Source organism: Vicugna pacos, chromosome 21 (assembly GCF_048564905.1).
Source record: "Vicugna pacos chromosome 21, VicPac4, whole genome shotgun sequence".
Lineage (NCBI taxonomy): Eukaryota > Metazoa > Chordata > Mammalia > Artiodactyla > Camelidae > Vicugna > Vicugna pacos.
In genome coordinates, this window is record NC_133007.1 from 29,732,898 (window position 1) to 29,756,342 (window position 23,445).

The 23,445-nt window shown below is 47.8% G+C and overlaps 1 long non-coding RNA gene across 1 annotated transcript; it reads left to right on the forward strand.

Annotated features, from left to right (window-relative positions):
- Positions 1–6,761: 6,761 nt before the first annotated feature.
- Positions 6,762–23,089, forward strand: LOC140688133 (uncharacterized). Its single transcript, XR_012062900.1, has 3 exons — positions 6,762–6,902; positions 15,801–15,890; positions 22,878–23,089. It is a non-coding gene; the product is annotated as an uncharacterized lncRNA (long non-coding RNA).
- Positions 23,090–23,445: the final 356 nt, after the last annotated feature.

A 23,445-nucleotide genomic window follows, 5' to 3' on the forward strand; every position in this document is an offset into this window, starting at 1 on the left:
TCCCAGCTTGGGCAAGTTACTTATTCTCTCTAAACTTCAATTTCCTGAACTGTAAAATGGGACTGTTAACAGTACTAAACTCTCAGGGTAGGCGTGAACATTGAGGGATCTGATGTATGAAGAGGATTTTATTATAATTTTTTATAACTCCAGGCACCCCAAAACACCATCAGAATTGTCTATTATTAGCCATGTGGTCTGAACCAGGGCAGTGGCAGTGGGCATGGGGAAAAGTAGATGTAGTTAAGAGTTGTGGGACATGGAATGGAAGGGAAATGTAAACTGGTTGGCTGTGGAAATAAAATAAAGAAGGTGTTGAGGATTTCTGGTTTGGGCAGCAGGTGGACTGCAGCACCCCTCATTGAGGTGGGATTTCAGGGGGAGGTGAGAATTCTGAATGGAGGCTGTGTCCTGTTCTGGGCGTGTTGCTTTTGAAGCACCTATGAGATACCCAAAGTAGAAATGTCTGGCAAGTAGCTGTCTATGTGACCTGAAGTTCAGAAGAGAACTCTGAACAGGAGATGTTCTGGTGGATAGACGAGTCCTGAGAACAGAGGAGAGGGTCGGGCACTGTGCTGGACCCGAGAAAAAAGGTGGGGAGACATGACTTACACACTCAGGGAACTCAGTTTCACGGGGGAAGCAGATCATTAAACATTATTAGAATACAATGGATATGTTTTTGAACTGAAGCTATGGGGTGGGTCCCAGGGGTTGAAGGAACTGAGGATGAGACAGAGACTCCAAAGGTCAGAACCAAAAATGGAGACAGCCAAGGGGGTAGGGGTGGGGCAAGGAAGGAAAGGGTGGAACAGCTTGGAAAGTATTTTTTTAATATGCTTAACTCAGAGACAAAGTAACTGTAACATCATAGCATCAGGAAGAGTTTTAGGGTTTTTAAGTTCCATGCCTCTCAGCCTGTGCTCTCACGGAATCCTCAGAGTTCCGGGGGCCCCTGTACATGGAGGCCGCCGTAGTGTGGGGAGCTGAAAGCAAGCAGAAAGCCGCTGTTGAATAGAGTGTCCTCATTGTTTTGGAAATTGGGACTTTGGGGTGGTGTGCAAGTTTCTTTGGGGAAAACTGTTGTACAAAAAAAAAAAAAAGCAAAAAGCTATTGACTTAGGTCAGTGTACAAGATAAGGAATCTGAGCCCAGAGAAGTTAAGTAATTTTCTTAAGATCATAGAGCTAATTAGGGGTCAAGCTGGGCCTAGAATCTAGATTTTTGATTCTCAAGCTAGTGTTCTTTCTTGCTGTATCTGAGACCTTGTTCTTCTCGTGTGCCTAGTCTACATTTAATTGTATCTTCCGATTTTTCTGAACTGTAGTAAAAGAGATGGGTGTGTGGTTTCTTTCACAATGAAAGACTTTTCACAGTCAAAATCCCTTTCCTATCAGGGCAGCAGGAAGTTAACCCTGGAGGAAGCCCTCAGCCTTGCTGGGGACCCGGACATCACTGCCCTTTAAGGGAGCCCATTTCATCAGAAATGGCCTAAGTTTGAACAAACACCACCACCTGATGGTGGCATGAAAGCTCTACTATGATCTCTGTGAAAAGATCGTTCTCAATGAAAAGTAGAATCATGACTCTCAAACAGATTTAGAATGAACAGGCATTAGAGGCTTTATTTAATTCAGTCAGTCAGGGAGCTAGGTAGATGGTACAGCTGGTTCAAAAGAGAATCCAAAAAGAACAGGCCCATTTCTAGGTCAGGAATATTGGCATTAATGTGGAAAAAGAGGCAAAATTGGTTTCTTCCTCGGGGGCATGGGAGACAATTGATCCTCCACCAGAGGGGACAGAAATTTGCTTGTCTATAGACGAGAATTGTTGTGGAATGCTGTCAGTTATCTATAATATGCAGAGTTGCAAAATAGCTCCCATTGAATCAAAATCAGATAACACAAAATTGTGCTACAGGTAACACATAGTTTTCCAGTGATGTGAAAATTTTTTCCGATACCTAAGAGAAAAGCAGAGACACATGTTACAAACATACACATCCCGGGTGCCCTTTCTCTGTTGCCTATGTATATATACAAAAATCCACACGCACGCGTATTAACACATTCTTTTTAAAAGTTTCACAGAGCAACACTTATCCTTACAACATGCAATGCGCCCTGATATTTTCGGTTCTATTCTCGGGTTAATGCAGGTATCTACACAGATTAATTTCATGCCTTATCAATGGGTTGCCACCCACTTATGGATCAAGGGTTCACAATTTGAAAATGGGGGACTAGCTCTGTGCTCCTTAAACCACCTGTTGTGAAGAACCCATTAAAATTTTTCTTTTCTTTTTTTTTTTTTTTTTGCAATTTCCAGTCCTTCATATACAGCTGACCCTTGAACAACATCTGAGTTAAGGGTGCCAACTCAGCTCAGTTGAAATCCAGGTATCACTTTATAGCCAGCCTGCCCTACCTGTGGTTCTGTATCCAAGGAGTCAACCAGATTGTGTAGGATGTATTCGTATTTACTAAAAAAAATTAGCATGTAAGTGGATCCACACAGTCCAAATTTGTGTTGCTCAAAGGTCAACTGTACTGGTAATTTTGTAAAACACAATAAAAATACATGACTACAAAAATGCACTGGAAAAAATCGCCAATTTATGAAATGCAAGCTCAAAATTTTTATTATGAGCTTCAACAGACATCAAATTAGATGTTGAGGCAAGGTCACATTCCTATTAAAGTTTTCAAATGCTTACTCAGTTTCTACTCTTAGTCGCCGCACACCGGGACAGCAGTGGGTTCCACTGGTCCTTGGACCACCCTTTGAGTAGCACCAACTAGGTGAGCCCTGACCAGCCTCTGACAGTCCCAGGATTTTTTGTTTTCCAGGAACCAACTCTCCCTTAGCATACCTCAGTCAGTGGGGGCTTACTGCGGTGTGCCTGTGGCAGTAAGAAGAGAGACGCATCATAAGAGCATCTGGCAGCGGTGGCCTCACAGTGAGTGAAATGCCGGATGGGCTCTGGGAGGCTCTGGCCCCAGGGGTGGGCCTTCATCTCTGGTCTGTTCACCAAAAGCATGACCAGGCTGCTCTCTCAAGCTGTGTTCATTTTCTTGATGCTTCTCGTGGTGCTGATCGATTTTTGTTTTTGGAGTTTCTCCGTGCAAATTCCTGAAATAACTTTAATGCCCTGTTTAATCGTCACTCCTGTTGTGGCAGAACTTTGTGTATTACTGGAGTTACTTGACAAAATTCAGATGGCCTGCCTTTATATCAGAAGTCAACTATACATCCAATCAGAGAGCAGAGAGAAGGCTCTTGTGATAGGAAACAGGCTCATCCTTGTTCAAGGGACAGCCCGGGGCCACTTCCCTCAGCCCAGCCAGGAATGGGAGGATGAGGCCAGCTCTCCTCTGAACAACTGGCACATCCCAAATACACTGTATCATTCTCCATTCCACATTCTAAATAACACTGAGATGCTACTCCCCAGGAGGCTTAAGGAGGGCAGAGCTGCCACAGCCGCCGCTCCAGAGTACCTGCAGATGCCGGCCCCTCTGACTCTGCTACTATCCTACCCTGGAACTAGATAATAAAAAGACATTGGAGATTAACCCATACCAATGGGGTATTTCCTCTTCTCTAAAATCAGGAGACCCTTTGTCTTTGTGAAGTATGCTCCTGAAGATCTTTGCAGGTCTGCAATCTCTCAGCGTCAGTTCAAAAGAATGACCAACTCAATGAAACACATAGAACAACGAAGTTGTATCGAGAGGTAGACAGTGGGCAGCGGACAGCTAAGAGAGCATCACTGCCCACCGCAAGTCAGTCCTGCATCTGAGAAATGACAAGTCAATCCGTGTCCTGCACTCTGAGGGCTGCTTGTGAACAGTCACAACCAGTTACGTCAAATCCTTGAGTGCAAGCTCTTACACCTCAGATCCATATCCTTTCATTTACTTCGCTTCATGCCAAATGAACAGGCATGTGACTTGATGTTTAGATTTCCTAGGCTTGCCCACGCTCCTCGTACATAAGACGTAATGTGTATAAAGTGCTTAATGCTGCATCTGCCACCTGGCGAGCACTCAATCAGTGTTAATGCTGACGTACGTGTGTATTAAGCTTATACTATGGAGACGGCTTGAGTTATTTTTTGTGCATGTGGTGGTTCTGCTGCCTGCTTCGGTTATAGCTGTCTTCATTATTCAGTATGACTCTGCCTTCTCTTAACGTTCAGAGACGTTTTCCTGGGGTGATCTCCTCCACTAGTTTTCAGGTTCATCTTAGAGGGTCCTTTACAGTCTGGCTAACTCCCTGCCATTATTAGTACCCGAACTGCTCTGCGCACAGTGGGGACCCAGCAAAGGTTGCTGGCTGGCTGGCTGGTTGATCTACTGCCGCCTCCCCTCCGGCCCATTACAAGCTTTCATCACTGCAAATGTAAGACCCTCCTTATCCACATCTCCTGCCATCCAGAACAGTCTTCCTCGCTCTTCCTGCCTCATTGACTCACCATCTTATTTCACCCTTTCTTCCTTTTTCTGGACCTTCTAACTTCGTTTTCCTCCCCAGACTATCATTTTAACTCAGTGCACATATTATTTAGTTCTGGAAAACGTTTCCCATTTGCTCTTGTGTCTTCATTTGGCTGTACCCATTTCTATGGAGCCTCCCAGGATCATGAGACCATGGCTCCAAGGGCCACTTGTAAAAAATGAAAAGCTCCATGTGGATGGTCGGGGACATTAAACACATATTTGAGGCCGGAAGCTGAATCTACGGGAGAGAAAGCTTCCTTAGCTCATCTTCTCTGTGAAGCTGTATTGGGGTGAATGTTGTAAAGGAACTCTCTGAATATGGACAGGGGTTGGGGTGGGGTTGGGATGAAGCCTTGGCCATCTGGATGAGAAAGATTCAGATTCTGAAACAGATCTCTGGAGTTCATGAATTTCACAGCCCTTTGCACTTACTGTGCTTCAGTCTCAGTCTAGGAACAGACACCTGTTTTGCACTCGTTAAATGGCAGGCATAAGTAAGGAAGTGAAGAAGAGGTGAAGCAAACTGCTCTGCAAACCACTCTCCCTGTGAAGTGAAGCAGGTAGCTTGAGGAGTGAAGGTAACTCAGCAGCCTCCTGGCTCCGTGCTGGGCGTAGCGCTGAGGTTCACACGCGTTTACGCACCTGCAGCTTTTTTTTTTTCTAAATCAAGTCTGGGCTAATTACAGAATTTCATTGTATTTTCATACATATAATAATCTAGTTTACCCTGTAAATGATTCATTTACAATTCCATTAAACAGCCAAGGAGAACAAAATATTAAAATAAACATATGTGGAAATAAGATACAATATGTATAATTAGACACAGCACATACCCATGTCTTTGTGTTTGATGTGCACAGTAAAACAAAACAGGTCATTTGAGGCTATGCCAAATAGCAGGGATTAGATGACCTTTAAGTTCCTGCCAAGCTGGAGAGTCTATGATTGTGTGATCTGAATGAAAAATGAAAAATTCAGTGCATCGTCCAAATGTTGACAAGAATCCAGCTGTTTGATGTCAGGTAGGCAAAACAGCCCAGGCAACCGACAGAGGCATTTCATTTCCATCCAGATGTTTTCGTGTTGTGTTGATTTAACCTGACACATAGCGAAGTTCAGTGACTTTCTCAAAATCTGTGACAGAAATCTCCACGTACTGGCACTAAAGTTGCTAGAGGTTTGCCGTTTCGGGGTCCGCAGCACCGATGCCTTGCTCCTGCCCCACTGATAGCTTCTGGGTCCACGTGATGAGTGTCAGTTCAGTCCTCTGCGTTCTCCAAGTCTTTGCTCTCCTTATTCCCCTGCCCCTTCCCAACTGAGGTCTGGTTAACCTGGGCTCTGACCCATGACAAAGTGGGCTCCTCTGTCACAGGGCTGTGCCTCGTGGCCTTTGTCTTTGAAACAGCTTCTGTTCACGGAGATCACTGTGTCTCTGGGACATCGTTATCTGGCCAGGGGCTGGCCCGATCAAAATTTCTAGCCATCTTAAAGGTTGATTGCAGTGCAGACAATCCCAGCCACCATTCATCCTCCCATTACCGTGGTCAGTAATACAGCTCATCTAGATTTGGCTGTGATTCACAGGCCTGGCTGAGGTGGCTGATGCCAACCAAAAGTCCTGTCCACACTCCATAAATCTAAGTGCTGTCCTTGAGTTGCAGCTGCGGCTTCTGTATGCAGAGCCCTGTGCTGTTTGCAAATCAGCCTCTTTGACTCAGCTTCTTCCGGTTGCCTTGACTCCCAGCGAATTTCCTGATTGCTGCCCATTCCTGGTCCATCTGGTCCCTCTCATGCCCAGATGTCTCAAGCTTGACCATTCAGTTGAAACTGTGCTTCTGCAGCACCTTCCTCTGCCACCTTTCCCGACTTCTTTGCTTCCAGCCCCCTGCACCCTCATTCCCTTGACCATGGCCTCCTTGCAGCCCTCTGTGCAGATGCCGCTGCGGATACTCAGGCCCTGCCTCAGTGTGGACAGTGTGTCCTTGATGTCCAGAGGGCGGTTCTAGACCAAACTCCCTGTGTGACCTTGAGCAAGTCGTAACACCTCCCTGGCCCTCACTGTCCTTATCTTAACATGAGAGCATTGGGCTAAATTAGGTCTGAGGCCCCCTCCAGTTCTAAAATTATATTATCTCTCTAATACTGTTAGACTGGCTGCCTTCCAAGGTGTCACTGCTCATCATTCTATCTCGTTGTTATGCAGGGATTTTCGGGGTGAAAAAAATGAGGCTCTGGGACTGATACCTTGAAAAATTATCAAATGCATCTGCTACCCTTCTCATCTTCGTGAGCCCCCTCCTCTTCTCTGTTGAATTGAAAACTCAGAGACTCAAACAGACACATTATGACAGCTCTGTCACTTCCCCAGTTGCACAGGAAAAACAGAGAAAGGTGCAGGTAAGCTTTGTGCCCTGAGTGTTACACAAGCCGTGCTGCTTCTGGGCCCAGATGGATGCAGGATGCGGGGCAGGGAAGGCAGAGGGGAGTGAGAGCAGAATGAGGGAGGAGAGACAAAGGGGGACTGCGGGAGGGGAGGAGTGCTCACCTGGAACATCCAGTCAGCACTTTGGAGTTTAGATATGTTAATTTCAAATGACTGTAAGACTTTCGAAAAAGACGTTTAGCACATGCACAGTGTTTGGGTGCTTCCGGTGTTTAGACTGTCAAATAAACAGTCATCTCTGGTAGTAAAAGCTTGTCCATTCCTGGAGTGACTGGTCCAGGGAGATCACGCTAAGCGCTCTCCCCTCACATGTTTATGCAGGTGAAATCAGGTTAGTGGACATCTGGGGCAGTTTTCACGAAGTCACAGAGTGTTAGTCTACGGAGGGGGTGCTGACGTGGAGAAGAAGGCTCTTTTATACCCTCTCTTTATGTGAATGAACAATAGGGGTTTTGCTGTGGTGATTGTGATGGTTTTTATCATTTGAAACCACCAGCTGATCACTGATTTTCCTACAACATCCCCCTGGTGGTGACTTTAAAAAAAAGTCACTTGAGAGTATCCTTGATTTTGGCCTCTAAGCTCAGGAATGGTTCTGAACAGCAACCCTGTTTCCAGATTAAGTCACAGGAGGTCAAATATGCGTGCTGTGTAGGTAGCCCAAGAGGAGAACGGGGCCCCTCCCTTTGGAGCTGGCAAGGGGCGTCGTCCTGTTCAGTGCGACGGGTCGCTGTCAAGGGATCCAGTGCGACCAGGGAGGGAGGAGTCACTGCCCTGTTCACCCAGCGACTCTCTTACCCTCACGTATACTCCTTACTTCTCTTTCTCCCTTTTCTCATGCGATTTCCAACCTCCCTCCCCTGTAATCCGTGGATTGAGTGTTTGCTTTAAAACTCTTTCAGCATTGTCTCCTTTCCAAATCGGCTTCTCCAATGGCCCGGAGAACCTTAGCTCAGGGTCCCCTCTCCCACAGTTACTGCAGTGAGTGAAAGCAAGAGCGGGCTGGCAGGGTGGTTAGGAACAGAAATGCTAATCCTTCGTGCGCAGGCAGTCACTAAGACCCCCAAAGGTGGGAGGACTCAGCCCAAAGACCTGAACTGGACTGAACCAGCACTGAGCTATAGGTGTGGAGGGGTGAGTGTAAGACCGAGGCTCAGCTGCTGACTGAGCCGAGTTGGGGGGTGGACCCGGCAGAGACGACGTGGAAGACATGCTGAGCAGCTCCTGGGTCAGAAGGGGGCGCCTCGGATGGATCTCAGCGGATGGGATGTTGAGACATCATGATCTTTTGACTGCTGAGGAGATGGTGGGTCCAGAACGAGGATGAGGAATCTGGAAAAGTAGGGGTGATCAGCCACACATAATTTGTTTTTATTGCTGTAGGGGTTTGTTCTACGATTTCACAGCTTACGAAGTTCGATCACAAATACTATCTCATGCAGCGTCCACAATTACCCAAAATAACTGAGAAGTAGTTACAATTAACTCTATTTTGCAGTTCATCCCCCTTCATTCAGTATACTTTGAGAGCTGTAAGATGCCCTGCTAGGAATTCAAGATACTACAGTGAGAGGGAAGGGTGCGAGCTTAGCATATCGAGCTTACTACAACTCAGCTTAGCATGCACGAGGTCCTGGGTTCAATCCCCAAACCTCCATTAAAAAAGAAAGAAATAGAAAAGATGCTACAACAGACAAGACTACACCAACAGTTGAACAGTGACTGCAATGAAGTGTGATAGATTACGTTTGGGGCAAATAAGAGTGCCAGCAAGACTGAATCTGGTCTAGGGAAGTATTTTCAAAAGAAGAGACATTTAAGATGAGACTAGCAGGTAAGCAAGGTTGAACCAGGTGAGGGGCAAGAGATGGAAAATATTACAGTTAGAGGTACAATTGATTAAAAAAAAACAAAAACCAGAGACAGGAAAGGCAGAGAAAGCAAGTGAGTTTGGCTCATTCTAGGAGCTGTAAAGGAGTGATCACAGCTGGGTAAAGATTGTCAGGGGATGAATCAGAAGAAATGGAGCCAGAAGGAGAGGCAGGAATCAAGTCCTGAAGAAGCCTTGCAAGAAGCCGTTGTTAGGGAGAATGAGAAAGATGACACTGAATTTTCCGATTTGTGCAGTTGGTGGACAGTCATGTGATTTTACTGAAATAGGGAGTTTGGGAGGAAGAGCAGGTTTTGAGGGAAAGAAGACGTGTCATGTGTGAGGCATCGTATGTTGCTGTGCCTTGGGCAGTCGGAGGAAAAGGTCTGGAGCTCAGGAGAGGAGCTCGGGCTGAAGACAGCAGGGTAGCAGTATTTCTACATGGATGGTTATTAAAGACAAAGAAGTGGGTGAGGTTATCCAGGGAGAGTTGACAGAGAGAGGAGAAACAGGCCCAGGACAGAGCTCCACGGATCTGTAAAAGGAAAGGCTGGAGTAGGAGGAGAGAGCCTATAAAGGAGAGTGAGAAGCACGTTTCTGTTGAGGGAATGTGCCCTGGAATCAGACAGCTCTGGCCATGTGTCTCTGGGCAGGTTCTGTCGCCTGTCTGAGCCTTGGTCTCTTTTTCTTTAAGGGGCCAGTAGTAGTTCCTAGCTCGTAGGACAGCATCTAGGAAGTTTAGCATAACCTTGGCACGTAGTAGCGTCAATTCAGGCTAGCTAGTATGTTGGCTATTTTCATAAGAAAAATAAGAATGAAAACAATCAGAGGAAGCAGCAGCTGGAGAAGTCAGAAGAGGAGCAGATGAAGATGATGTCATAAAAGCTGAGGGAAGAGTGTTCAGGGGAAACTGGTCAATGAGGACCAACGTGCTGAGCTGTAGGTAGGACATGGATGATCTTTGCAAGATACGTGGTGCAAGAGGGGAAGGACCTGGAGACAATGACTGCGGGAGCAGCGGGTGCGCAGAAGAGCCGATGGCTTAGCCAAAGTCAGCGCAACCAGCAAACTCCATGGTCGCACAGTGACCAAAACTTAAGATCATGAGAACCCAAATGTGGTTTGCTTTCACTTGGAGGACTCATAGAAGATGATTTAGCAACTGAACATGACTCCATGACTTGTGCTGAGTTTGCTGAGGAAGGGAATGAATGAAAAAATACGAAAGGATGGGAGAGGGCGAAGGTGGGGGTATCCAGCAAGGGACAGAATGTGTCAGGAGGGCTAGTTAGGCGGACCCTCTCCCCGAAAAGGGAGGAAATCGGATATAAAATCAACAAGTATCTACTGAATACCTGTCAGATGCGTCAAGCGGATGGGCCCTGTTGCTGGAACCGACATAAGACGGGATTTCTGCTTCCAGGCACAAGTCATACACATGTAAGAGCTTTAAGGGTTAAATAGTTGTTAAAGGCAACAGTAGAGGAGCTGTCACAAAGCAATATATGACTTATTGTCAGATGAATTGTAGCATTCAGTGAATGGACAGCTTCTTCAGACCTCGCCAAGGACGGCTCTCCCAGTGGGGGTGGAATTCTAAACTGCTGGTTTCGTGTAGATGAACTGGTGCCATTAGCAGGGCGCAGGTACTGAGGTCTCTGGGCGCTGTGTGATGAGAACGCGGCCGGGAAGAGGTGTGCGGGAAACAAGCCTCGGTGGGGCAGAGCCCAGAACCACGGCCCGTACCTGGGCTGTGGGATGAAAGCGCTTTCTCCCCCTGGCTCAGGGGTGGTGCACGTCAGAGTGAAGTCAAGAGACAGACAGACAGGAAAGCAGACACAGGGATACAGAGAAGACTATACAAAAAAAAAAAAAGAGAAAAAAAAAGAAGAATGCCCAGCACACAGTGGGTACTCATGGGATAAATGAACAGAAAATCCCAGGAGACACAATCCAAAGTTTATGGGAATGACCGAGCCACGTACTGGGAAAACTTCAGAGTCAGACTGAATCCTGACTCTTCTGATCTGCACACATTTAGACAAGTTTACTTAACTTTTCTGGGCTCTTTTTTTTCTTTTTTTTTGCCAGAAAGCAAGGGAGACAACTTCCTTAACAGGCTCTTGTGAGGCCTGAATGAGATGATACGTACATAATATGTACCATGCAGTCCAAAGTTGATGCTCAGTAACTATCAGTTGCCACTGACAGCTCAGGGTGCTTACAGATGGTCACCTTTTGCTGAAGAAGTTCAAGATGCTTTATAAATACTAGAACAGGAAGCCTCGTAAGACCCTGGAAAAGCGGATCACAAATGTTACCATCCCTCCTTTATGCGTGGAGAACCTTGGCTCTGAGAACTGGAGTTTTGCAAGAGGAAAAAGCAGTTCTGTGGGAGGATGGGGAAAAGAGGAGGAGGAAGCAAAGCATCCAGGAAGATTCTGGAAGCCAGCCCGCCTTCCTTCCCTGCTGCCCTCCAGCCAGCAGGTGGTGGGGTCAGATTACACCCTCCCCAACTCAGCCACCAGCCTTGACTGGGGCAGGCTGGCTGTGGAGTTTGCAGGGATGCAGCGTAACCCTGGGCATTTATTTCTCAAAAAATCAGGCAACATTAAGAGAATGAGCTCTGACCAGACCAGCATTGGCTTCTCCTGAGAGCAGCAGTCGACGAATCAGACTCTCTTTGGCAAGCTTCTCCCACCTCCTCCACGACAGCTTGATAATAGTCTGTCCTGGTGGAATTTTCTCCCCCAGGACATTCCTGCAACTGAGTTTCAAAACGCAAGCCAGCAGAGCCCAGAAACTGAAACAGCCTTCCGTCTCATTAGCGCGCTGTGTTTCCCTGTTGTTTGGATTTGCTGTTGTGGTGCCTGTGTGAGAATGTGATCCCTTGTTAAAGTGCTCTATTTGTATGGTTCTTCTCTTTAATTTCCCCGCATTACTCAGCACCCGAGAAATCCAGAGAAGTTGGTGCATCGCACTAATGATTTGGGGGGCTCTGGTTGCTCATTGCGAGCTGGGAGACCCAGAGCCTGAGGAGGCTGTCAGCATCTGACCGGGTCCCTCCGCCTCCGCCAGCACATCACATCCGCAGGCGCGCGCCCAGGGGAAACACATCTTGGTCAGACGACTTGAGCGCATGGCAGAAGCAGGCTCCTGGAGGACACCTGAGAACTGAGGTTGCCCAGGAGCTGCACACTCACATGCACGGTTGTGGTGCTTCAGAGCGGCCGGCAGGGAGAAAAGGCCTAGAATATAAATTAGGTGTGGGAACTCCAAGAGGGGTTGGCAAGCAGTAGGTGCCCAGTCACTAGCGGTTAAATGTGGAAAAAAATAGAACCGAAGCAACCAGGAGAGCGGGTCCAGTGCTGGGGTCTGAGGCCTGGGGCTGGCGTGAACCATCTTCTGCTCACCCCGGGGCCTTGGTGAAGCTCTCTCTTCAGCAGGATCAGAGTTTATCCATTTACATTTTACAGTTCCCCAAAGTAGGAAACAGGAAGCCCTCCTCCTCCCTGAGCACTCTGTTCCTAACCCTTGATCAGGAAATTCTCCCCTCCTGTATGAAGGAGTCTCGCTTCCTCTGGCTCTGTCCTCAGGCGAGGTGGAGAGGTAGTTTGCTGGCGTGATTTGAGGAGCCCCCTTCTGCACGTTGCACGTCATGACTCAGGCCTTGACCTTTTCTCCTCCGTAACAGTGAGTCTCAATTCCTTTCGTGTTTGTCAGGTCTCTTACAGACTGACAGTTTACATCCCCCTCTTGCCCCTGCCACAACGTCTGTAAGAGTAGTAATCAGGCTGAATATGGTGGAAAGACTGGACTAGTTCTCGTCTGTCCCACTCACACCATGTTAGGATTAGTAACAATGGCTAAATTCATAGACCCCTTCACCTTGTGCCAGGGCGACAGGTGTATTACCCTATTGTATCTTTCTGCAACCCTATGAGGTAGATGCTAATTTTGTCCCCAGATATAGACAAGGAAACCGAGGCACAGAGAGGTGGGGGACTTGCCTCAGGTCACAATTCAGAGTGGCAGAGCCTGGACTTGAACTTGAAGGAGTCTCATGCCCGAGCGGGCGCTCCTGGCAGCCCTCCCAAGAAGCCTCGGTGTCAGTGTCTGTCTGTCCCTCCCGCTCTCACCCGGCTCTGCCACTGGCTGCGCACAAACTGTGCTTTTACTTTCTTTTCTGCGCAAGCTTTTTCCTTCCCTGAGCGAGCATTTTATTTTTCCTCTACAACTTATTTCCTTCACTTATTTGGCTCAACAAGTATTCCTTGAGTACCTCCTGGGCGCAGGCGCTGTGGTGTTAACCCTGGAGATGCTGTGGCCTCTTCCAGAGCCCTGCCGGCCCTACTCTGCCTTCCTCCTTTTTGCCGCTCTTCCTGTCCTTACTTTATTCCACAGGAAGCAAGGTTAGGAGGGGTTTTCAGGATGTGCCACTGAAAGGCTCTCAGAAATTACCCTCCAACCCACTCACCTTGCCCATGGAGACCCAAGTCTGCAGAACTAATACGTGGCCGAGTCTTATTCAAATTAGAACTTGTTCTTTTCCCCTCTACCCTCTGCTTTAACCTCAGCCCCAGGTACGTTATAGATGGTAAGTATTACTTGGCCATCTGTATCATTCTGTGACTCAAGTTTTTAGTCTGTAAAGTGGGAATAATAGTAATATTTACCTCTAACAGTTCTAGTGAGGACTAAATGAGTTAATACATGTAAAGAGCTTAGATTAGTGCCAGAGTTAATAAAGGTCAGTTTATAATTGTTTTATTAATTCCATGTCAGCACTTTTCATTACTACTTATAAGCCAATACTTCTAAATATTTGTCAGGTTAAGATGTTTTTGTCCTAAACATGGGCTTAAAAAATGAACTTCTTCAATTGATCTTGTGATGCTAGCAGTGAACTAATAGAAGATATTGTATATAATTTAAAAAGTACTATGAAGTCTTCACAGCCCCCCTTCTCTATCTAGAGACTTTGGCAAGGTCAGGTCATGCATTTTCCTTTGCTTCCAAACACCCCGAACGTTGGATCCTTACTGCTTCCCACTTCCACCCCTGCTACACTGTGGGAGGCCTGAGGGCATAGCCTTGTCCTGTTCATCTTTTTATTGTCGCTCTCAGCACTCAGTGCCAGCACACAGTAGGTGCTCAGCACAGATTTGCTGTGGAATGAATGAATGCGGCATCTGCATATTTGTGTCCTTCCCTCCCTCTCCCACAGTCATCCTCAACTTCTTTCTAAGATATGTATGTATATTTTTTCTTGCTTGAATTTTTTACTCCAGTTTACCATTCAGTTTAAAACAAAAATACGGATTGTCAAATGCAGCCAGATAGATGGCTTACATAGAGACCACAGACAGGAGCAGTAAGCAAGAAGTTAATCAGAAGTCCCCAGTGCTATAGAGGGGAGAAGGTGGGCTGCGTGTGGACAGAAAAGGCCAGCTTTCAAAGCAGCCCTAAGCTTAGAGATAGAGGACAGGGACAGGACAGGGCGGGTGGTTGGGAGCGGTCAGCTTTGTAGTTAGATGCACCTGGACTTGAATGAGGGCGCTGACCTTTCTCTCTAAGCTTCTGCTTTACCAGCAGTAAAACGGGGCTGATAACTGGTACACTGCTCCTGTGGCTCTTGCAAAGACTGAGAGCATTTCTGTCCAGTGCTTGGCACATTGAGAAGCCTTGATAAGCCTCAGCTGCAGAGGAGAGGCTGTCCCTCCACAGTCCTCACCCCCTCCCAGGCACCCACAATAGTTCCTTGAGAACATCTCATGCCTTTTATTCTAAATCTGTGGTCACAAAGCGCTTGGTCTCTTGACAGGGGACCGACAACTAATTCTGGGAATTGGTGAGTGATCTGTTCTGTTCCATGTGAATGTCTTTGCATTCTGGTGTATCGACCATTCCTAAAAGGGATTGCTCACCTGATGCTTGAACCTAAGTGACAGAGGTCAGATCCTGGACCTGTGGTGGGTTTCCCTCACCCCTCCCTCCAGGCACACAAACGAGATGCAGCCACGTGGAGAGAACCTGGCAGAAAGAGCCAGGCATCACTCACCATGCAAAGAGCAGCAGCAGTTGTTCCCATCACGGTCATCACCATCGTAGTAGGTTAACAGGGCACAGGTGTATTAAGGACAAATGTGAGCTGTAAATATAAGAATAATTTAAAGGAAATAAAATCATTCATTTTAACTCTCCTCTCCACTCTCCTGAGCTTCGCTGAAACTATACAACCAAACAAGCAGCAGGCAGACACCCGGCTGAATATGGTTACCAGAAAAAAAACTCCCTGCCTTTGCCTTGTGATTGGCTGGGCGTCTCCTGAGGGCCGAGAGCTTTTTAAGCAGCTGGTGCAAATGGATGCCTTTCTGAAATTAACCAGTTGATAAATGTCACAGGCATCAGGCTTCTCCAGGCTTTGGCCAGGCTGTGCTCAAACTGCCTGTCTCCCTCACGGCCTCCAGGGCCTGGGACTGACAAGGAGATGACGGCCCCATGTGGGCGGAGTGGGGTGGGGGCGGGGCAGTCAGAAGGGAGCCGCTTAGCCCTGGGGGCAGGCACTTCTCTCCCTCGGGCATCCTTGGATCTGTTGGCCGTGTGGTTTCTGGACGTTTGTTCATACGAGGCCTCAACCCAGGAGGTTTATGTGTGTGGTACAAAGACCTGGTGTGAGCAGATGGACTGACCCTGGCTCAGTTCTCAGTAACTGTGTGACCTTGTGCAGTTATTACCCACTCTGAGTTTGTTTCCTCACCTGTTTGTGGAGAAAATAAAACCTGCTTCATATGGGCATTAAATGGTAATGTAAAAGCATGCTTTACCCCACCTGGAACATACTGGGTGCTCAGTAGATGGTAGGTCCGTGATGATGATAATTACTACTGTTACTGAAGGAGCCAAGAAGGTCAGCTAAATCCAGATATTACAGATCAGAAGTGCTATTGTCAGAGACTTAAAAATTTTTTTCTCCTGGTAGGTCCTTTTGAGAAATGGATGTCAGCTGGAGCTGCTAGAAGTGCATGCTAGTCACGTGTCTACACATAGCTGAGTTCCTGGCCTGAAAGAGGTGAGAGGTCACAAGACTAGCTTTGCTTACATTGTGATTTTGCCAAAAGTTGGACCCATGCCCAAAGGCCACTAAAATGAGTCTGGTGGAATACTGTGTTTTAAAAAAATGAGTCTGGTTACTGTGAGTCCCTCTAATTAGCCATTGGAGTGGGATCTACACATGCAAATGCTTTATAGTCCTGGTTGTTTCTGTCCTGCCAGAGCACTGGGATGGACCAGGGGGCTGGGCTGGTCCTGGCTCTGCCACCCTCTATTTGGCTTTGGCCACGTGTCTCTTTGGACCCCAGTCTCCTCATTTGCAAAATGAGAGGGTTGCATTTTATCGGTGACGGACACCAGGAGTGAGGAAGAAGAGTGGTGAAAGAGCAGACAGAGATGAGTCCAGGCCAAAGTTGCTGAAGGGAGAAGCACAGAGCAGCTAAATCCGGGTGGGAGAAGTAATTCCTGCTTCCCAAGGACCAGCACTTGGGACACGAGCCTCCATACCTCCGAGGCCACCTCAGGAAGGTTATAGCCCACCGCTGGGTAGGCAATACTGGGTGTGTAACCCAGAGAGGCACAGGTTTTATGAGGCCAAACAGCCGCCCAGAGAGGGAGTTAGATTTCAGAGCCTCCGAGTTTGGCCCACTGCTTAGACACATGCAGCACCTGCCTCCCTCTTTCTTTCTCGTAACACAGGTGCCCCTCAAACACCTACTGACTGCTACGTAATGGCCAGCACGTCAGCCGGCCTGCTGGTACTAACTGCTGTGCGCAGCCTGAGCGTTTATGCAGTAAGTTGTATTCTTCTTAGGGGTCGTTAACATCATCCCAAGGCCAGTTGTTGAGCCTGGCAAGGTGAGCTTCCACGTATCTATTACTATTCTGGCCACAAGGCTCTGTTGTCTAGAGAGTCCTTAGTGAAAGCAGTTACACGCACAACCAGCTGACCAGCACAGGCCGGCTCTTAAGGACACTGATGGCCATCAGCTTGTTGGTGGATGTTCGTTGTGACAAGCAGGTCCACCTGGGGCTCTCCCCCACTTGTCCTTTCCGCTCCTGACCCGGCTGTGGTGCAGTTGGATGTCAGCGGAGCGCCTTCTTAGTCTGGTCCCCTGTGTGCGGTGCTCAGGGATGCGGAAGCGGGAGTCCTGGAGTCAGAGAGCCGAGTTCCCGAGCCTGCCCTGCGGCTCTGCTGCTGGGTGACGCTGGGCAGCCGTGCGCTCCCTCTAACGCTGCCCCGTCAGGCTGGCGCTGCAGACCAGTCAAGGTTACCTGCTGGAGAAACATGCTGCAGACTGCAGGGCCCTGAGGAACTGTGAGCTTCAGGAGGCCTGGTCAGGGAGCCGGGCTTCTTCGGGTGGCGTTGAATATGCAGCGCCCAACGCAGTGGTTCTCAGCCACGTAGGACTCAGCTGGAGAGCTCTTAAAGGACACCAGCGCCTGGGCTGGCTCCCAGGTGTTCCTATTTAACTGGTTTTGGGTGGAGCCCCGGCAGTGGTATTTTTAGAAGCTCCCAGGTGATTCTAATGTGCAGCCAGGGCTGAGAACTACATTTGGCTCATGGCTGGAGGCTCAGTTCTGTTGGATGAATGAATGATTCTAATTATGTCTTCCTCTCCCTGCCCCTTTGGAGGGGTGTGCTTTGTCCCAGATGGAAGGACGCTTCCTGTGTCGGGTCACACTCAGGTGCCGGGCTATTTCTGGACCTGCTTTGTGAGAGCATCTGGGCGTTCATGCTCAGAAGGTGCTCACAGTGACCAACATGCTGGTGGGCGGCGCCTCTGAAGTCCAGGTTGGGGGCAGCCTTGCACTGCCGCCCTTGGCCACCAAGCTAGCAGCCTGAAGTGGCCGCCGGCCAGGTCAGGGGTAAGCGGAAGGGAGCCGGGACTCCCTGGCCTCCCATCTCCTCCCGCCAACTAGGTCAGGCCAGCCCTCGGCTGTGCTAGCGCTCTGGGAAGTTCCTGGAGCCTTTCCCCTTGCTTTCCTTGCGGAGACGTTTCCGTCAGGGTTGTTTAATAGAGCGGCTCAACATGAAATTCGTTTCCTGGGCGAGTCGGCAGTGGGGCTCACTGCTGGTACAACTCAACTTTAGATTTCTCACTTCGCCTTTTGACGCTACTTCCTTCCAGGAAGTACTCTCTTACAGAATTCTACCGGCCTGTGTGTGTCTTTCTCTCTCTTCTATACCAAATACACCATGTTTCGATGTATCAGATTTACTACAGTCAGATGTGTCAGGAATTCCTTCTTTTCCCCACCTCCCCACCAGTCACTTTGGGCTTCCTTCAGAATTCCTTTCTCAGCCCCTCGGTGCCTGCCTTTTATAGCACCTCCCACGTTCTGATGTTTTTACATCATAAGCACCTCAGAGAAGATGGGGGCACCGTGAAAAGCACAGGCAGAGCTGACCTGAAACTCCAGCACGGCCACTTATTTGCTGGGAGAACTTGGACACGTTACTTAACTTCTCTGAGCCTCAGTTTCCTCATCTCTAAAATCAGGCCCGTGAAGCCTGACTTTCAGGCTCTCGGGACTGTTGTGGGAATAAATGAGATGAGATTAATACTGTGATAGAGGTGACGCCTGGAGTGGAACGGTGGTTACTGTTGAAGGCAGGATTCGTGTGTGTGTGTGTGTGTGTGTGTGTACATCCTCCCACAACCCTCAGCACACTCCTCTGCCCATCAAAGGTACTCAACAATCATCCCCTGATTTGGGGTAGATGAAGAGACCTTGGGGACCCAAGTCCTGGGACAGTGGCAAGGAAGCCACTTTTTCCCCCGCCTCCTTGTTAAGTTAGATACACACACCTCCTGGGGTTCTGTTTGTTTGCTTTTCAGTGGTATTCGGTGCCCTCTGTGCACCTCAGTGTGCGGCAGAGTATTGTCACCAGATGGGATTGCTTGGGTTCATTACTGAGAGCTGTTCCATGAGGCTGAGCTAGTTCAGAGAGGAACCAGGGCCTCAGCAGAAAGGGGAAGGCCTGATCAGCGTTGAGTAAGTGCCAGGCGTCTCAACTGTGCTGTCTTAACCGGTGTAACAAGACCCATGGCATGGCAGAAGCACCATCACCCACAGAACAGACGAGCAGGGGGGAGGGCATAGCTTAGTGGTGGAGTGTGTGCTTAGCATGTGGGAGGTCCTGGGTTCAATCCTCAGTGCCTCTATTAAATAAACAAACAAAAATACATACATATACATGTATATATATAGACGAGGACACTAAGGTTCAGACAAGTTAGGAAATTTGACCAACGGCACAAAACGAGATAGAGCAGAACTGAAGATTCTTGGCTCTAAAATCCACGTACTTGCCATTGTATCACACTGAAGTTTGAAGCCGAGGACCTGCGATGGAACTGTGACTGCCCCTGACCAGCTGGGTAGCCTTGGGAGCAGCGCTTCGTCTTTCTGAGGCTCCAGTTTCCTCTGCTTATAGGGAGAGTCAGACCACTCGGTGGTGGCTGGCTGTGCCTGTCACAGCTAGTCTCTGCAGCCCTCTAGTGGCGCTTTGCAGGTCATGGAGCGGCACCTTACCTTTCCCTTGCCATATCCGCAAAGGACCGGTGCAGACTCCCAGGGCTGGTGGGAGCCAGGCAGCACTCTGACCTTCACTGATGACCAAGATAGACGGGGCTCAGAGGAGCCTTAGAGACAGAGATGAACAGACTGGTTTCCAGAAGACATTATTTTAAAAGCTTTTGGTCCTGTTTGTTCTGTGCTGTACCTAGGACTCTCACTCTTGAGTGATAAAGAATGAAAACCTCAAATATGGATTAAGATTTTGACTCTAAAATCACCTGTGGAATGCACACACACCTGATTTTGTCTGCGTCCCATCGGTTCTGGTATCATCAGGCCACCTTGGCTGCTGGAGGGAGTGCTGAGGGGACACTGCTGGGGGCCAACACGTGTAGGTTCGAGCTCTGGCTCTGCTGTGTGTGTACCAGCTGTGTGACGTCACTGGTCCAGTCACCTCTCTGTGCACCAGACTCTTCGTTGATACAACGAGGGGGTTGGTGGCAGAGCCCTTGCAAAGTCCGATGTCTTACTCACGAGCCTGGAGTCGCCTCTTCTTTAGAATGGCGGATTTTTCACATTCCATCCAATCTTTTACTTTGCTATTTTTGCCAATGGAAAGATGCTTTCTGGGAGCTGGGACAGAGGGTGTCAGGTAAAGGTATCATCTGAAGCTGTGAAGCAGAAGCGTGGCCTTCGGTAGCACCCACGCCAGCGTACGCCTGCATCTGATCATCTACATCTCATGATGCTCTTGGTGCCGGCTGTGCTTCCCTGAGATCCAGACTTGGAATCTAACCCTCTGTTCCCTTTGCAAGTCTAACAGACACTTCAAACCTATCATGGCAAGTAGAGCTATCAGCACCCCACTCCCAAATACACGCTCCCCGCCCCCGCTTTCCTCACTGCAGCAGACGGCATCACCAGCCATCTCGTTGCTCCAGGAGCCCTGTTTGATTCCCCTCGTTCACTCATGTCCCCACATCTGGGTCTTCAAGAAGCTCTTCGGCTCTACCTGCAAAATAGATCTCAAAGCTGACAGCTCTTCCCTCCTCACTGTCTGCTACAGCACACCATCCTCTCCACACCTCAGTTACAGCCGTAGCCTCTCAAGTGTCTCTGACCTGCTCTCTTTCCAGGGTAATCCGTCCTCTACAGTGACCATTCAGAAGAGCTGACTGTGTTGCCCCCTTGCTTAAGTCCCGCTGGTGGCTTTGCCGTTGCACATGCGATCAAATCCAGATGCGTTACTGTGGCCCACCCGGCACTGCCCGGTCCAACCCTGCCACTCGTGGCAGCTTTCCCCTCCTGTAACTGCCCCTCACTCACCTGGTGTTGCTCTGGCCACCTTGGCCTTCCCTCTTCCCTGAGATACTGAAGTCTTCCTCTTCTTGGGACCTGTTCTGTCCTTTCTGCCTGAAATGCTCTTCCGCTAGATCTTGGTGTGGCTGCCTCCTTCTCATTATCCATATCACCTCCTCATCTCAAATGTGACCTCCTGAGGGGCCCACCCTGGCCACCCTACCTAAGTGGTGCCTTAGTCATCCCCATATTTTATGTGCTTTCTAGCCCTTACTCATGCATGATTTTACTTACCTGTTTAGGAGCTAATAGGACTCTCTCTGCTCTAGAGGCAAGGGTAAAGGATGTATCTCTCTTGTTCACCACTCATTCCCTGGAGCCATGAATGGTACCTGTCACATGCTTTTGTCATTCAGAAGAAAATGTCTTTCCAGTCATGGCACCTTTGCTTCATTGTCTAGTCTTAGTTGAACCCAGTGCCCAAGAAAATCTGTAGGTATGATTTATTTTGGCTCTGATGGTAGCGTTGGGTGGGATGGAAAGAAACAACACGTGAATAAATGGAGGCAATAAGGGAGAGCACATATGCTGAGTGTGCACCTACATGTGCCTGCCTGTGTGTTGGAGGGCGGGATGTTTTTTAATTGAAGTACAGTCAGTTACAGTGTGTCTGTCTCTGGGGTACAGCGTAATGTTTCAGTCATACATATACATGCATATATTCACTTTCATATTCTTTTCCATTATAAGTTGTCATAAGATATTGAATATAGTTGGATTTCATTCGCTGGTTGAGCATGGTGAATGGTTTTCAGTTGCACTCTCTACTGCTGTAAGCCAAACTTAGTGTAAATAAAGCACCAGGTGGCAGCAGGGCAGTATTACGACATTTTCTTAGCACTTAAGACACTTCCCCAGTGGATTAGCTGCTGCACCAAATGGACAGTTAGACACAGCCCCTGCACAGGGAGCTTGCACTCCTCAGATGGATTGGTTGCCATTATATAAAGGTCTGTATCTTCACTATCAAAAACATACATGCTCAGTGTCCTTCTCTGCAAGATATTAGGCAAAGATTGAAGGATCTTAGCAGACCAGATTTCTACTAGAATTCGTTGAAAATTCTAGTAGAAAAGGAAACACAGATGGTTGCACGAGCCCTGAACAAGTCAAGGCATGATCATGTATTGCAATTATTTGCCTACTTGTTTTACAGTTTATTGTTTGTCTCCTCCTCTAGACTGAAAGTCCCTGGAGGGCAGGGCCCAGTCTTTTTCATCTTTGAACCTTGAAACACTTAGCAGAGAGCCTATCACATAAATGGGACTTTAATGAATGTTTGTTCAAAGAATTAGAAAAAAGTTTTTTAAACGAGAAGGAGAAACAGTAAATGTTACTGCACAGAAGGAAATCAGGAGCATGCCTTGTAGGAAATGTTTGAGTTGCACACTCTTAACCCCAGTTTATGATCACATTCATCTTTCCTCCTCTTCTCCTCTTAAGAAAAGTCAAGAATCCTTCCATGCCTCACTTCAGTGGAACATTAACCATGTAGGGCTCTTTAGGACAGGAAATCCAGCTAAACGCATGAGACTACTGTTCAGAGAACACCTTAAGACATACTCCCACTTAGCTGATGAGCATTGCTCACCATTTTTATAGCTTAAGAGCATTCAGTGTAAACTTGGAGACCATGTTCTGTGTTTTATAATCTTCAGCATCTTATTATCACCCAAGCAATGAAAGACAAAGACCATGTCTTACTTCTTGAGTTTCTCTTGAGATGAGGCCCCCTTTTTTCTTTCATGCCAGCCCGCAGCCTTCCAGCCCCACGGCAGAGGGGTCCTAGAGCAATTTCCCCCTCCTTGGGCGGAGAGGTGCTGGGATGGGAAGGGGAGGACTGATAAGCCTCGGAAAGCGGAATGGCAGAAAGGAAGACAGCCCCAGGCCAGAGGCAACGACAGCACAGGGCAGGGGACGGAGGAGGACACTGTGAAGAAGGGACTTGGGGTGTCTGGAGGCAGGTTAATGCAGGGCTGGCTTTCTCTAGGTCGCACTGCCTAAGCCTGCAGACGCCGCTTAGATTTCAAGTCAGATTATGATTATGTTAGATTTCCTCCCTGAATATAGCTTAAATTCTGAGAAAATCCTTTTTATGTATCTTCTCCATCTCTAAATCCAGATTCGTTGGGAAAACTGGACAGCAGCATTGGGAAAACTGGACAGCAGTATGTAAAACAATGAAGTTAGAACACTCCCTTACACCATATACAAAAATCAACTCAAAATGGATTAAAGACTTAAACGTAAGACAAGATACAATAAACCTCCTAGAGGAAAACATAGGCAAAACATTATCTGACATACATTTCAAAAATTTTCTCCTAGAAGAAATAAAAGCAAGAATAAACAAATGGGACCTAATGAAACTTACAAGCTTCTGCAGAGCCAAGGAAACCAGAAATAAAACAAGAAGAAAACCTACGGAATGGGAGAAAATTTTTGCAAGTGAAACCGACAAAGGCTTGATCTCCAAAATATATAAGCAGCTCATACGACTCAATAAGAAAAAAATAAACAACCCAATCCAAAAATGGGCAGAAGACCTAAACAAGCAATTCTCCAAGGAAGACATACAAATGATCAAAAAGCACGTGAAAAAATGCTCAATATCACTAATTATCAGAGAAATGCAGATCAAAACTACAATGAGGTATCACCTCACACCAGTCAGAATGGCCGTCATTCAA